This window comes from Rhinopithecus roxellana, chromosome 1, assembly GCF_007565055.1.
Source record: "Rhinopithecus roxellana isolate Shanxi Qingling chromosome 1, ASM756505v1, whole genome shotgun sequence".
Lineage (NCBI taxonomy): Eukaryota > Metazoa > Chordata > Mammalia > Primates > Cercopithecidae > Rhinopithecus > Rhinopithecus roxellana.
In genome coordinates this window covers 157,281,923-157,298,818 of record NC_044549.1, presented here as the reverse complement: position 1 = coordinate 157,298,818, position 16,896 = coordinate 157,281,923, and the positions used below count along the sequence as shown (strand labels likewise).

The window sequence follows — 16,896 nt, the reverse complement described above, 5'->3', positions numbered from 1 at the left end:
CTACTAGGGAGGCTGAGGTGGGAGGATCACCTGAGCCCGAAGAGGTTGAGGCTGCAGTGAATCATGGTCATGCCTCTGCACTCCAGCCTGGGCACCAGAGAGATACTCTGTCTCAAAAAAAAAAAAAAAAAAAAAGAAAAAAAGAAAAAGAAAAATTTTTTTTAAATATGTATATTCTAGATATAAGTCATTTGTCAGGTACATAATTTGCAAATATTATTACCCAGTCTGTTTAACTTGTCTTTTCATTTTGTTAGTGGTGTTTTTGAAGAGCAAAAGTTTTCAGCTATGATGAAGTCCAGCTTACCTATTTTTTCGGAAGTGTTGCATATAGATACGCAGTTGTCCCAGCACCATTTTGTTATCGAACCGAACTGGGGTCTGCTCACCTGGCGTAGCAAAGCCAAACCCTGACATTGGGATTTGCAGCAAGAGAAAGTGAAGCATTTATTGCAGGGCACCAAACAAGGAGAATGGGGCAGGTCATACTCAAGACCCAAACTCCCAGATGGTTTATAGGTAAGGGTTTTTTAGGATGGTGAGGCAGTTACAGGCAAAGTCATGAATCAATACATGGAGGCTACACATTCGTTTGACCTAAAAAGGTGGGACATCTTGAAGTGGAGGCCCATAGGCCATAGGTAGATCCAAAGATTTTCTGATTTGAGGCCCGGCGTGGTGGCTCACGCCTGTAATCCCAGCACTTTTGAAGGCTGAGGTGAGCAGTTTGCTTGAGCTCAGGAGTTTGAGACTAGCTTAGGCAACGTGGTGAAACCCCATCTCTACAAAAATTCACAAATTAGTTGGGCATGGTGGCTGGCACCTCAACTATTTGGGAAGGTGAGGTGGGAGGATCACTTGAGCCCCGGAGGCAGAGGTTGCAGTGACCCAAGATTGCATACACTGCACTCCAGTCTGGGTGACAGAGCAAGATGCTGGGGAAAAAAAATAATTCTGATTTGCGATTAAAAGACACAAAGCTTTGTCTAAAAATTTGGGATTTGGGATCAGCAGAAAAGAATGTTAATTCTGGCCTGGGAGTGCCACCTCTGCCAGACTGCTAGAAAGACATCTAAAACAAATAGCGGTGGTCAGAGTTCAGTTCTCAGGTCCCTCATATTTGACATCTATGTGTCAGTGGATCTGTTTGGTGGAGGTCTGGGTTTCTGAAAAACAACTCAGGTACATATGTTAGGATATTATCTTTAGTTTCTGTAGAGAATCAAACATCTCCTGACTTTAGCTTCTGTGGCTCCTGTTTTAAGCTACTATTAACTTCTTGCTTATCAAGCTGCTTATTTACTTTTCAAGGCTAGTGATATGGTTTGGCTGTGACCCATCCAAAACTCATCTTGAATTGTAGCTCCCATAATTCCTGCGTGTCCTGGGAGAGACCCGATGGGAGGTAATTGAATCATGGGGACGGGCCTTTCTCTTGCTATATTTCTGATAGTGAATAAGTCTTACACAATCTGATGGTCTTACAAAGGAGAGTTTCCCTGCACACGCCCTCTTGCCTGCTGCCATGTAAGATGTCCCTTTGCTCTTCTTTCGTCTTCCGCCATGATTGTGAGGCCTCCCCAGCCATGTGAAACTGTGAGTCCATTAAACCTCTTTCCTTTATAAATTACCCTGTCTCAAGTATGCCTTTATTAGCAGTGTGAAGACTGACTAATACAGCTAGATAGGTGCCCGGAATGTCCCTCGAAGGAACTCAAGACTTTTCTTCATTTCCATGCTTGGGCAGCCCACAAGCCCCTAAAAGAAGCCCCTGTTCCATCTCAATTTGTTGAAAAGACTATACTTTCCCTACGAAATTGCCTTAGAACTGCTGTTGAAAAGTAATTTAATATAGTTTATTTCTGCATTCTCAGTCCTGCTTCATTGCCTTACAATAGTTCCTTCTCATCAGCAAGGAATATATTCCAAGACCCCCTCAGTGGATACCTGAAACTGCAGATAGTACAGAACCCTATACATTCTACGTTTTTTTCTATACTGATATGTCCTATATATGGAAACTTTATGGTAAAGTTTAATTTATAAATTAGACACAGTAAGAGACTAACAACAACAATAAGTGAGCCAGTTATAAGAGCATACTATAATAAGAATTTTAAACTTATAAATTGTTTATTTCTAGAATTTTCCATTTAATATTTTTGGACTACAGTAGACCATGGCTAACTGCAGAAATCGAAACCACAGAAAAGAGAGCCTACTGTACATGCCTACGCTTATCCAATACCCTAATATCACACTGTCTTGATTACTGTCGTTTTAATGGTGAGTTTTGACATTGAGTTGTATAAGTTCTTGAATGTCATTCTTCCTTCTCAAAACAGTTTGGGCTCTGCAAGGTCCTTGGTATTTCCATATAAATTTTATGATCAGCTTATCACTTGCTATAAAAAAATAGCCTGCTTGGGATTTTGAGAAGAATTGTGTTGAATGTAAATCGATTTAGGGAAAATCGCCCTTTAACAAAGTTGAGTCTTCCAGCCCATCATATGATATTTATTTATATCTTCTTTAATTTCTCTCAGCAATATTTTGTGGTTTTCAGTGTATATATCTAGCGCTGCTTTTGATCATTTTTTCCTAAATATTTTGTTCCTTTTGATTTTATTTACGTATCGTGAATGGAATTTTTTTTTTTTTTTTTGACAAAGTCTCGCTCTTGCCCCTTAGGCTGGAGTGTGATGGCATGATCTCAGCTCACTGCAACCTCCGCCTCCCAGGTTCAAGTCCTGCCTCAGCCCCCCAAGTAGCTGGGATTACACGCGCCAGCCACCATGCCTGGCTAATTTTTGTATTTTAGTAGAGAGGGGTTTTACCATGTTGGCCAGGCTGGTCTAGAACTCCTGACCACCTGCCTCGGCCTCCCAGAGTGCTGGGATTACAGGCATGAGCCACCGCACCTGGCCGGAATTATTTCTTAATTTCATCTTTGAATCGTTTGTTGCTAGAACATGGAAATATAATTAGCTTTGTATATTGCTTTTGCCTCTTGCAACATTGCTAATTTATTAGTTCTAGATTTGTGTTTGTATGGATTTCTTCCAATTTTCTACATAAAGGATTATATCATCTGTGAATTTAAAAAGGCCTACTTCTCTTTTGCAACATGGATGTCTTTTTTATTTTTGGCCTCATAATACTGGCTAGAACCTCCAGTATAGAGCTGAACAGAAATGGTGGAAGTAGACAGTCTCACCTTGTTCATGATCTTAGGAGGAAAGCATTCAGTCCTATACCATTAAATATGATATTAGCCCTAGGTTATTTGTAGATGCCTTTATCAGAATGAGGAAGGGCCCCTCTATCTTGTTTGTTGAGGGTTTTTATCATGAATTGGTGCTGAATTTTTTCCAATGTTTTTTCTGCATCTGTGAAGATGATCATATCAGTTTTGACTTTTATTAATATGGTATATCACATTAATTGATTTTTGAATGTTAATTCAATCTTGCATTTCTGGGATACAGGAATATTTCTGATTACAGGAATACACAGGAATATTTCTTGGGATATTGTTGGTCATGGTATATGATCCTTTTTTTATGTTGCTGACCTTGGTTTGATAACATTTTATTAAGAATTTTGGGGCCTATGTTCACAAGGAACACTGGTCTGTAGTTTTCTCTTCTCATGTCATCTTTGGCTTTTGTATCAGGTTAATGCTGCTCTCATTGAATGAGCTGGGAAGTGTTCCTTCCTCCTCTATTTTCTGAAAGAACTTGTAAGCTACTAGTATTTGTTATTTAAATATTTGATAACATTCACTAGGGAAGTTATTTGGGCATGAGCACTTCTTTGTGGGAAGATTTTTAATTACCAATTCAATTTCTTTACTTGTAGGTCTATTAAGCTTTTCTATTTTTTTTTTCTCAAGCCAGTAATTTACATCTTCCTAGGAATTTGTCTAATTCATCTGTTGTCTAATTTTTATTCATAACATTCCCTTACTATCCCTTTTACTTCCATAAGGTCAGTAGTAATGTCCTCTCTTTCATTCCTGATTTTGTGTCTCTTTTTTTCTTGGTCTAGCAGAGCCATCAGGCTTTCTTGAGTCTCCTCTGCACACACACACAGACTCCATCAGCCAGGGATGTGTGGATGGCTCAGACCTGCTGTGCTCTTTGCTATACATGCCAAAGTCTCTGGCTAAACATGATATATGGAGCCTTTATTTATATATATTATTTATTTATATATATATATATATATATATATATATAGAGAGAGAGAGAGAGAGAGAGAGAGAGAGAGAGAGAGAGAAAGAGAGAGAAAGAGAGAGAGAGAGAGAGAGAGATTTTTTTTGAGACAGGATCCCACTCTATGCCCCAAGCTGGGGTGCAATGTCACAATCATAGTTCACTGTAACCTCAAACTGCTAGGCTCAAGTGATCCTCCTGCCTCAACCTCCCGAGTAGCTAGGATTACAGACATAAGCCACCATGCCCAGCTAATTTTTGAATTTTATGTAGAGATAGGGTCTCACTGTGTTGTCGAGGCTGGCTTCAAACTCCTGGCGTCAAGCAATCCTTCTGCCTCCCAAAGCACTGGAATTCTAGATGCACGCCACCATACCCACCTAAGCCATAATATTCTTTGAGGAATATCTTTCTCCTTACTAACTTCCAATCCAGATTGATATGATTAAAGGAACCCTTAAAGGAGCTATATGGTTCTAAAAGGACCCTAAATGTATATTACACCAGGTTACCTCCTACCACAGGCAGCGATGGCCATGAGAGAAAGATGCAGAAAACCCTACCAGTTAGTATCTGCATTACCTTTTGCCTAGTGAACCAAGAGAGGTCTGGGGAAATGACCAGCCATACTAACGCTCCCTTTGTTTCAAAATAGCCCACACAGCTGCATTTTGCAGGTGGTGAACAGCTTTTACTACTTTTAGTTGAGACAGCTCTAAGCTGAGGAAATGGGCATGAACTGCAGTTCCCCAGAGAGCCCACTTCACTTCCTCAGAAACAGCCCTCTATCCTGGGCCAAAGATGCCTGCACTGGCATCCATACAGATTTGCACAACCACCATCCCCTCACCCTCAGAAAGTCTGTTCTCACTCAGAGAGGACATAACTTTCAGTGCTAGGACCCTAGCTTGCTAGATAACAGCCGTGGCCAGCTGAGGAGTCATTTATCAATTTTTTTTATTATTATACTTTAAGTTCTGGGACACATGTGCAGAACATGCAGGTTTGTTATGTAGGTATACATGTACCACGGTGTTTGCTGCACCCATCAACCCATCATCTACATTAGGTATTTGTCCTAATGCTATCCCTCCCCTAGCCCCCGATCCCCAACAGGCGCCAGTGTGTGATATTCCCCTCTCTGTGTCCATGTGTTCTCATTGTTCAACTCCCACTTATGAGTGAGAACATGTGATGTTTGGTTTATTAATCTTAAAAATTGATACTATATCTTGGCTATAAATAATTACGTATGAATATAATAAAATATGGATCAGAAGATGCAGATCAAATTCATAAATGCTAACTGAAGTGATGGCACAGAGAAGGGGAGAGGAATGGAATTGAGGTGATAATTCAAGGGGACATTAGCTTTATCCATAATGTTTTATATCATAAATGAAAAGACTAGGAGAAAATAAGACAAATGTTAACAATTAATAATTCTTGATATTGGAAATAAGTGTTTGCTAAACTTTTCCAAATATTTTTCAATAAGTTTAACTCAAAATCATTTTTAATTAATCAATAAAATTGAATGTGTTCAGATTTTATTTTTATTTTTTATTTTAACAGACAGGGTCTCACTATGTTGCCAGGCTATTTACGGCTGTGAATAGCCAGTACAGATTCAAATTCCTGGGCTCACGGGATCCTCTTGCCCAAGCCTCCAGAGTAACTGGGACAACAGGTGCACATCACTGTGCCCAGGTTTGCGTGTGTTGGGGGCAGGGGTGTTCAGATTTTAAGCAAGAAATGGAGATGCCCCTTCAGACTCCACAATTTAGCTTTTCTCAAAGCAAGAGAAGACCTTGAGCATCTTCCTTCTTGATCTTTCCTGATAGAGCAATGGAGAGACTGGAACAACTGTCTCCAATACATTCACTGTCTTGGTCTTTTGAAAATAATTAGCCATTGGGTTCTGGAAGTGAGTGCATCTGGAAAGATGCCACCTGTAAATGAGGAAAACATTGAGAACTTCTTTCTTGTTCGTGATGGCCCTAACGCTTCATTGAGTCATCTCTTAAGATGGCATCTTTCAACCCCCATCTCAGGCCAGAGTTCTTGCTGCTCCTGCTAAAAGAGGAGGACATACACACATATGCATACTCATAGATATCAATGTGTGTGTTACATATATAAATGTGTGCCTGTCAACTTGGTCTTCATGTCAAATGTACTGAGAATCAGTCAAAATGTCTGAGAACCACCATACTAAGGAACTCAAACATAAAAGGCCAAATCAGAAATCATTATTTCATTCATTTTCTTCTCTCTAAACTTTCAAAACATTTCCTCTTGCATTTTCTCTATCTCAATAAACAGTACTACCATCCAACCCAATTGCTTAACCAAAGACCAGAAGTCATCTTGGCTCTTTACTTCAACCTTTAAATCCCAACCATCAATCACAGAATAGATAATAGTGTGCATCACAAGTATTGATTTATAAAATCTGTGTTTTGGATACATACATATGCATATACACACATAATATACACATCAAATTGCAATAGGAAACTGATTTCTCCTCTTTTCCTAAATAGGAAGAAATGTTACAAAGAGATGGGCTTTACATTTTATCCTCTGTAAGGAGCTTGGAAACTTCTGGTATCCCTAGACTCTCTCGCTCTCCTTTTTTGTATTTTTACATGCTTGGTATCCTCTTCATTTTTGTCACCTTTCCTTTTGTATGGCTAAGAAATCTGCTCCTTTTGTGAGAAATATTTGGTGGAAGGTAGAAGAAAAGAGAGAACATGGAAGGTTTGAATATTTGTCCCCTCCAAAACTCATGATTCTAATCTCTAAGATTATTTCAAACATCTACTTACAGATATTGTTAGAGTAAGTAGTTAGTCAGGGGACACACACACACCAGGAATGTTGGCTGGCCATCAGGTAACGGTCAGGCGGTTGTTAACTGCCCCTCTACAGTGATAATTGGTCACAGCCGGCACCAGTGAAAGGCAGTCTCATAATAGATAACACCTGAAACTGGTGATCAGTAGTTTCCCGATAAGCTCTCAGGAGTTAGGTGAGCGGGGAGAAAGAAGTAATTTAAGACCCCAGAAGTATGCCAACATATAAAACCGCAGGTCAAAAGGTCAAACCACACACTTGCCTTTCAGGTCGCCTACCAGGCCCTCTTCCAAGTGTACTTTCCTTCCTTTCATTCCCGTTCTAAGGCTTTGTAATGAACTTTCACTCCTGCTCAAAAACTTGCCCCAGTCTCTCCTTCTGCATTAGCCTCCTCAGTCAAATCCTTTCTTCTAAGGAGGCAAGAATTGAGGTTGCTGCAGACCTGTACAGATACGGATATGTTCTGCCGGTAACAATATGAGCAAGGCAATCCCTAATGCAAGTTTTGGAATCGTGAATCGACATCATGTTCTTATAAAGGTCATTGATATACTTCACTGACCTACTGTTTCCCCTTAGGGAGTTCAGCTTGACTACCAAGGAATCTAATACTCATGAAAAGAGCCAATAAAAATAAGATGAAAATGCATCATCTCACTGTAACCAATGTCCATTCCCTAGAGGGGGAAATATCTCAGGTACAGCCAGAGAAACCATATAAAGACACATGGTTTTTATTTGCCACATAAAGGGGCACAGGACAGTGATTGCAGCTTCTTTATGTCTCTCATAGCTCCAAGCACAACCACCAGCAACCAACAAATAATTTTTAATAATAATGTTATATCTGAAAGCAATAAATACTGTAACAGTATCCATTAAAAGTAGCTTGTAAACCATTTCTTGAAATTGCTTTCTACCCAGTTTCAAACATGACTCTATTAAGCCATTAAATAAAACAGAAGAGACTGAGTCATAAAACGAGAATAGGGAATATGTCAAAGAAGGTTAGAGGCTAAATTTAAAATATCTAAATTTTCTTAAGGAAGCAAGTGATAAAAGTTTTACTGCTTCCTTTCGGCCAGAACCGCCATCTTCCAGTAATTCGCCAAATGACAAACACCAAAGGGAAGAGGAGAGGCACCTGATATATGTTCTCCAGGCCTTTTAGAAAACATGGAGTTGTTCCTTTGGCCACGTATATGCGAATCTATAAGATGATACTGTAGACATCAAGGGAACGGGCGCCAAAAAGCAATGCCCCACAAGTGTCACCATGGCTAAACTGAAAGAGTCTACGGTGTTACCCAGCATACTGCTGGCATTGTAAACAAGTTAAGGGCAAGATTCTTGTCAAGAGAATTAATGTGCGTATTGAGCATATTAAGCACTCTAAGAGCCAAGATCGCTTCCTGAAACGCATGAAGGAAAATGATCAGAAAAAGAAAGAAGCCGAAGAGAAAGGTACCTGGGCTCAACTGAAGCGCCAGCCTGCTCCACCCAGAGAAGCACACCTTGTGAGAACCAGTGGGAAGGAGCCTGAGCTGCTGGAACCTATTCCCTACGAATTCATGGCATAATAGGTGGAAAGAAAAAAAACCTCTGGACTGTAAAAAAAAATTTACTAAGCAAAACCCTTAAGTTACATAAAATATTCTCTGGTTGGAATCACATTTTCTCCAACAGCAATTCCTTATTTCAAGGGAGTGATAAGATTATGTGACATATTTTGACAAGGGAAATAGAAAAATTGAAAATAATTGAGGAGGCCAGGCATGGTGGCTCACACCTGTAATCCCAGCACTTTGGGAGGCTGAGGCAGGTGGATCACCTGAGGTCAGGAGTTAGAGACCAGCCTGCCTAACGTGGTAAAACCCCATCTCCACTAAAAATACAAAAAGATTAGCCTGGCCTTGTGGCAGGTGCCTGTAATCCCAGTTTCTCGGGAGGCTGAGGCAGGAGAATTGTTTGAACCCAGGAGTCAGAGGTTGGAGTGAGCTGAGCTGTGACATTGCACTCCAGCCTGGGTGACCAAGAGAGACTCCGTCTCGAAAAAAAAAAAAAGAAAAAAGAAAGAAAGAAAAGAAAAAGGCCGGGCGCGGTGGCTCAAGCCTGTAATCCCAGCACTTTGGGAGGCCGAGACGGGCGGATCACGAGGTCAGGAGATCGAGACCATCCTGACTAACATGGTGAAACCCCGTCTCTACTAAAAAAAATACAAAAAACTAGCCGGGCGAGGTGGTGGGCGCCTGTAGTCCCAGCTACTCGGGAGGCTGAGGCAGGAGAATGGTGTAAACCCGGGAGGCGGAGCTTGCAGTGAGCTGAGATCCGGCCACTGCACTCCAGCCCGGGCGACAGAGTGAGACTCCGTCTCAAAAAAAAAAAAAAAAAGAAAGAAAAGAAAAAAGAAAACAATTGAAGAGAACTTAAGTAACAAACAAGAATGAAAAAGACTTCACTATTTTACAGTTTCAGAGAGAGTAACTGGGTTTATCATATTTGAATCTAAAATGTATCTTAAGCCCATTGATGAAATCAAGGTCATTGGTATTTAAAACGTTTTCTTTTCATATGTTGGATTTTTTTTAAAGATGTGATTTGAGTCAGCAACCTACTTCTTGCAACAATATTTTTAGATTCTCTTCAGTTATTTAACCTGAAAGGCTTTTTTTAAAAAAATTATTTTAATTTTTTTTGAGACGGAGTCTCACTCTGTCACCTAGGCTGGAGTGCAGTGGTGCGATCTTGGCTCACTGCAACTTCTGCCCCCGAGTTTCAAGTGATTCTCCTGCCTCAGCCTCCCAAGTAGCTGGGACTACAGGCATAGGCCCAGCTAATTTTTGTATTTTTAGTAGAAATGGGGTTTCACTATGTTGGCCAGGCTGGTCTTGAACTCCTGACCTCAGGTGATCCACCCACCTCGGCCTCCCAAAGTGCTGGGATGACAGGCGTGAGCCTCCGCGCCCGGCTGAAAGGCTTTTAATATACTAAAAGAATCCACAAAATTCTGATGTTAGTAACTTTTAAATATTCAGAACTCGTCTCAAGAGGATAAACCCAACATAGGAAATGCATTTCCTCTTAAAAGCAATGAGAAAGAGGAAATATAAATGCAATAGAAAAATGAGTTTGAAATCTTCGAATATTTCAGAATTAAACCCAGATATATAGGAAAGATGAGTCATTTTAAGAATTGCTCCTTTGAAATCTCAAGGCTGACCAGGCATGGTAGTTCATGCCTATAATTCCAGCACTTTGGGAGGCCGAGGCAGAAGGATTGCTGAAGCCCATGAGTTTGAGACCAAACTGGGCAATATAATAAGACCTAGTCTCTATTTTAAAAAATAAATAGGCCGGGCGCGGTGGCTCAAGCCTGTAATCCCAGCACTTTGGGAGGCCGAGACGGGCGGATCACGAGGTCAGGAGATCGAGACCATCCTGGTCTACACGGTGAAACCCCGTCTCTTCTAAAAAATACAAAAAAACTAGCCGGGCGAGATGGCGGGCGCCTGTAGTCCCAGCTACTCGGGAGGCTGAGGCAGGAGAATGGCGTAAACCCGGGAGGCGGAGCTTGCAGTGAGCTGAGATCTGGCCACTGCACTCCAGCCTGGACGACAGAGCGAGACTCCGTCTCAAAAAAAATAAAAAATAAAAATAAAAAATAAAAAATAAAAATAAAAAATAAATAGGCCAGGCATGAAGGCTCACGCCTGTAATCCCAATATTTTGGGAGACCATGGCAGGTGGATCACTTGAGGTCAGGATTTCAAGACCAGCCTGGCCAGCGTGGCAAAACCCCATCTCTACTAAAAATATGAAAATTAGTCAGGCATGATGGGGGCACCTGTAATCCCAGCTACTCAGGAGACTGAGGTGGGAGAATCTCTTGAACCCAGGAGGCAGAGGTTGCAGTGAGCCGAGATCGTGCCACTCCAGCCTGGGCGACAGAGTGAGACTCTGTCTAAAAAAAATTAATTAATTAAAAATTAAATAAATAAAAAGAAAAATAAAAAACAATAAATAAAATGAAGTAAAATCTACGGCAATCTATATATTTTGTTTTTAGGACCAAGTTTCTTCTTGCATGACCCCTCCACCAAAAGAAAGCAAAGCAGGAAAAGAATAATAATTAAGTTTCAGCTTAAGTTGAAATGCCACCTAAATAGGATACTGGATTTTTTTTGTGAATGTGAAAAGAAACAAGAATATGAGAATTACTACAATTTTTAATTCTATTGAACAGTTGACTCAAGTCGAGGTGATAACACTATTAATCCCCATCTCTTTAATGTTTCTAGGATAAAGAATTGTGTTAGACTTCAATTCAATGGATGTATGTTTTGGATTCTTGTCTGAAAACTTTAGGAAAAATTACAGTTGGCTTACTCTCAAATGACTCTCCATTAATATGGAATTTTATGAAATAAGATCTGTTGTTGTTGGAGGACCACTGAAAGAAAATTCGCATCTTTACTCAAGACCCATTCACTATTAGCAATAAAATATAAAACAGTCATTCCAATTATTAGTGCCTGTTTTCAGTAGCCATATTTAGGGGCTTGGCAAATTATAATGTGATGAATTTCCTTTAAAATGTTCTTAGATTTTACAAGTTGTGTGTTACTGAACAGTTCTATTATTTCCAATATCATAAAACAATTTGAAATGTATATTAAAGTTCAGTGGTTTTTTGCTGTTATTGTTGAATCATTTTGGCTCAACTTGTCAAAATTGGAAGGTCTCAAGAGTTGTTTCAATTCCAAGAAGGCTTTCAAATATCTGTATTAATCTTGTAAAATTAATTTTTGTCTTCACAGGAAGTCTTATTTTTTAGTACCTAGAATTAATTAACTTGAACTTACATGATCCTGTGGAATTTAAAATCTGACAAACCATGGACATCAGTCCTAAGGTTAGGAATTTAATTATAAAGTAGCTGGCACCTAGAAGGCACTCAAAAAATACTTGTTGAAGGAGTACGTGGAATGCAGAGGAGTATCTCCTTTCTAGTAAAAGCGTGATACAACTTTGTATTGCAGCCAATAAATGCTGTATTAGAAAATTTATAAGAATATCCAGATTCAAATTTTATTGTCAGCCACAAGTGACATTGACTTCCACAGATTGTGTAAAAAAGAGACAGAGTTTCATTAAAGGTATTCATATACTCTCTGATAGGTTTTATGAGACATTTAGCCCCAAAGTGAGAAGATTTAGCTGCCTTTGAGACAGTAGTCACTAGTAGCCATTGTTATTGGCTTTTCTTACTCTTCAGTGTAAAGAAAGAGGAAAGGTGAGAAATTAAGAATTTCTATCAGGCCAGGTGCAGTGGATCATGCCTGTAATCCCAGCATTTTGGGAGGCTGAGGTAGGAGGACTGCTTGAGCCCAGGAGTTTGAGATCAGCCTGGGCAACATAGCGAGTACATTAGTCCATTCTCACACTGTTACAAAGAAATACCCAAGACTGGGTAATTTATAAAGGAAAGAGGTTTAATTGACTCACAGTTCTACATTGCTAGGGACACCTCAGGAAACTTACAATCATGGCGGGTGGCAAAAGAGAAGCAGGCACTTCTTCACAGGGCAGAAGGATGGAGTGAGTGCAAGCAGGGGAAATGCCAGATGCTTATACAACTGTCAGATCTCATGAGCCTCACTCACTATCAGGAGAACAGCACAGGGGAAACTGCCCCCATGAGTTGATCACCTCCACGTGATCCCGCCCTTGACATATAGGGATTATGGGGATTATAATTAGAGGTGAGATTTGGGTGGGGACACAGAGCCAAACCATATCAGCAAGACTCCATCTCTACAAAAAATAAAAAGATTAGCCAGGTATGGTGGTCCCAGCCTGTAGTCCCAGCTGAGAGGGAGGCTGAGATGGGAGGATCACTTGAGTCCAGGTGGTCGAGGCCGCAGCAAGCAGAGATGGCACCACTGCACTCCAGCCTGAGTGACAGTGCGAGACCCTGTCTCAAAAAAAAAAAAAAAAAAAAAAAAAAAAAAAAAAAAAAAAAAAAAAGATTTTCTACCAAATGTAAATACTCTCCCCTCTAAAAGCTCTGAGACTTCCTAGAAAAGTTGTCAATAATTAGAGTCCAATCAATCACAGGCTGCAGAACAGAAGAAGAATCAACACTAAGATTTCCAGGTGAAGAAAGTGATGCTCATTACAGTGCTTTCCAAGAAAATAAATAGTTTTACTGCCCTGTACCTGCAAGGGAGAGACTAATTTGTCTCCAATTCATCACCTAATGCACTATAATCATTCAGTCAATATCAGTCAAGATATTGTATTGGCCAATATGTAACAATTTCAGGGTCAGTTTGCCAAGTCAGTGTTGCTGAACTTAGACTTACCCACACTATATCAGACAGTTTCTATGAAAATCAGGCTTAATCAATACATGGTAAATCAATTTACAGCTACATAAATCTATAAAATGTATCCAAGTAAATATCAGGTATACAGCTATTATTCCAGAGCTGGGAAAAAGAAGTTATCATGTATATAAATTCACAGAGTGATAATTCTAGTAACAGGACTTTAATACACAAACATAGGGCTTGCCCATAACTGTTAGCTGAAGTTGTTTCATGGAAGTAACAGTGTCTACACTCAGACATTCTCATCAGACATACGGCTAGCCACACCAGAGAAAATGAAGAGATCGGCGAGTGGGGCGGTAGGATATACCATAAAAGTACTTCATAGAAGAGTCTGAGCCTACTCTGGCTTGAGGGCTGCCCGAAGAAAATTATTTTAAAAAGAAAGGAAAGAAAAAGTACTTTATAGAAAAAATATAATAAAACAAAACTTACAACTCGAAAGAATCAGACTAGGCGGCCGGGCGCGGTGGCTCAAGCCTGTAATCCCAGCACTTTGGCAGGCCGAGACGGGCGGATCACAAGGTCAGGAGATCAAGACCATCCTGGCTAACACAGTGAAACCCCGCCTCTACTAAAAGCTACAAAAAACTAGCCGGGCGAGGTGGCGGGCGCCTGTAGTCCCAGCTACCCGGGAGGCTGAGGCAGGGGGATGGCGTGAACCCGGGAGGCGGAGCTTGCAGTGAGCTGAGATCCAGCCACAGCACTCCAGCCTGGGTGACAGAGCGAGACTTCGTCTCAAAAAAAAAAAAAAAAAAAAAGAATCAGACTAGGCACAGTGACTCATGCCTGTAATCCCAGCAGTTTTGGAGGCAGAGGCAGGCGGATCACTGGAGGTCAAGAGTTCGAGACCAGCTTGGCCAACATGACAAAATCCTGTCTCTACTAAAAATACAAAAATTAGCTGGGCATGGTGGTGCATGCCTGTAATCCCAGCTACTCAGGAGGCTGAGGCAGGAGAATAGCTTGAACATGGGAGGCAAAGGATGTAGTGAGCTGAGATCACACCACTGCACTCCAGCCTGGTCAACAAGAGTGAAACTCTGTCTCAAAAAAAAAAAAAGAATCAGACATTTGAATTCATAAAATAACATCAGATACTAAATCTTTAAATAGAGAAAAATAATAGGTTTGGAAGAGATCTTAAAGGAATATCTCTTCCCTCTATTTTCCAACTTTCTGGTAGGAAAAGAACCTATGCTATCTTCACAGATTTAAAAAGCAAAAAATGAGATGCAAATTTATAGAGACAGATAATAGAAGTTAAAATATTATGATATAAAATTTATCATTGTAACCATTTTTAAGTGTACAGTTGGGTGGCGTTAAGTCACATTCACATGGTGCAACCATCACTATCATCTATCTCCAGAACTTTTTTCATCTTCTCAAACTTCTGGCCTTCCTGCGTTGGTTTCCGAGTGCTGAGATTACAGGCATGAGCCATTGCACCCAGCCAAAAAAAATTTTAAGAGAAAAAACAAGGAACTATTGATTCATCTGCATTCCAATTGCCACTGCCCAGGTGGAACAATTCTGACCTATAACCCACCTAACTCACCACTTCGGCCTGGAAAGCTCACAGGTTTTCCAATTCCTCCAGAACCAAATAAAAAATCCTTAGATTGCCTCAAGGTTAACATGGGGTAAGCCACCAGTGCCCTCCCAACTGCTCCCTGGAAGGAGTGATAGATAAGGAAAGAGTGATAGATAAGGAAGACCACATGCCAAAATCTGAGAGACGTTTCCACTAAATGCAATGTGTTGTGACACTAATAGTAAACACATTCATAGGCCAGGGATGGTAGCTCATGCCTGTAGTCCCAGCACTTGAGAAAGCTGAGGCAGGAGGATTGCTTGAACCCAGGAGTTTGAGACTGCAGTGAGCCATGAGGGCACCATTGCACTCCAGCCTGGGCAACAGAGTGAGACAAGAAAAGAAAGAAAAGAAAGAGAGAGAGAGAGAGAGAGAGAGAGAGAGAGAGAGAGAGAAAGAGAGAGAGAGAGGAAGGAAGGAAGGAAGGAAGGAAGGAAGGAAGGAAGGAAGGAAGGAAGGAAGGAAGGAAGGAAGGAAGGAAGGAGAGAGAGAGAAAGAAAAAGAGAGAGAGAGAGGGAGGGAGGGAGGGAAGGGGGGGGGAGGGAGGGAGGGAGGGAGGGAGGGAGGAAAAGAAAGGAAAAGGAAACCCACATTCCTAATGATACTCACTCGGCCCTTGAACCATGGACAGCCACAAGGAGCTTACTTATCCTCATTCTGACCAAGCATCTAGGCAGAAGTCCTACTAGTATAGACAGGCTGGCTTGATCTAAACTGATCTAAACCAACGTTTTACCTTACTACCCCCAATGCCCACCTGCCTCTTTCTGTAACCATTCAGTGTCAACTACCAGGACTTGATGTATTCACTGCCTAGCCCAGGAGCATCTTGGGAGGTGAGCATCCTGTCAGGCAGTGCCCCCAGAACAGTACATGCTGGAAGAAAAGCTTCCCTACGCACCCCGTGTGACAGACAGAATGGGAACTGCCAGCTCACTGGGAGAGTTGGTTACACAAGCAGGAGGCAGTCAGCCTTCTGTGACTCCACTGCCCTCTGCAGAAGCTTTCATTTGTCTAGGCACGTTCGTGGACTGGTTTTGCAGTCAGGAAATCCTAGAATGAAAACAGGAAAAAAGTTTTGCTTCTTTCAGAAAGCCCACTAAGGGCCAAGTGTGGTGGCTCATGCCTGTAATCCCAGCACTTTGAGAGGCCAGGGTGGGAGGACTGTTTGAGGCCAGGAGTATAAGACTAGCCTGGGCAACATAGCAAGACCCCCATCTCTAAAAAAATTTTTTTTAAATTTTTGTTTAAATGATAAAAGATAGTTAATTTCAAAGAGGGCTTGTGAGGCTGTGAAACCAAGAGCTCTTAACACTGTGACCAAAGATGGAAGTTCTCTGTAGGATGCCATAGCATTCGATGGTGCTATGTTTTCTTGAGGAGATATAAGAAAAAACAAACAAACAAAAATGATAAAAGAGAACCCACTAGGCACCAGAAATTGCTCTGGGGAGAGTGCAGATCAGCCTCCACCCAGTTGTCTCTCAGCCTGAGGGGGGACATCTCACACCTCCTCTACAGTGGGAGAGAACAGTCCACATATCTGCCCAGTGACAATTCCAGGCCTTGAAAGAGCTCACTGCTTCATGGAGTGAACACAGACTTCATATATCCTAGGAAAGACGCTGCAACTTAAGGGAAAGGGAGCATTGTCCTGAGATCTTAGAGAGAAAACACTGCTGTGAAATGTTTTTACCTAAGAACAGAAAAAAATTTTAGAAAGTATCCACAATTTATGGAGCAACGTACAAGAGATAAGGAAATTGTACCAACAGAGAGTTCCAGAGATCTGCAGTGTTCCCTCGAGCCTTTGCAAAGTATTGCTTTCCAC

At 41.1% G+C, this 16,896-nt stretch overlaps 1 non-coding gene across 1 annotated transcript; it reads left to right on the top strand.

The window, feature by feature from the left end:
• Positions 1 to 16,328: 16,328 nt before the first annotated feature.
• Positions 16,329 to 16,456, top strand: LOC115892192. The gene has a single exon (XR_004052075.1). It is a non-coding gene; the product is annotated as a small nucleolar RNA SNORA25 (small nucleolar RNA).
• The last annotated feature ends 440 nt before the right edge of the window (positions 16,457 to 16,896 follow it).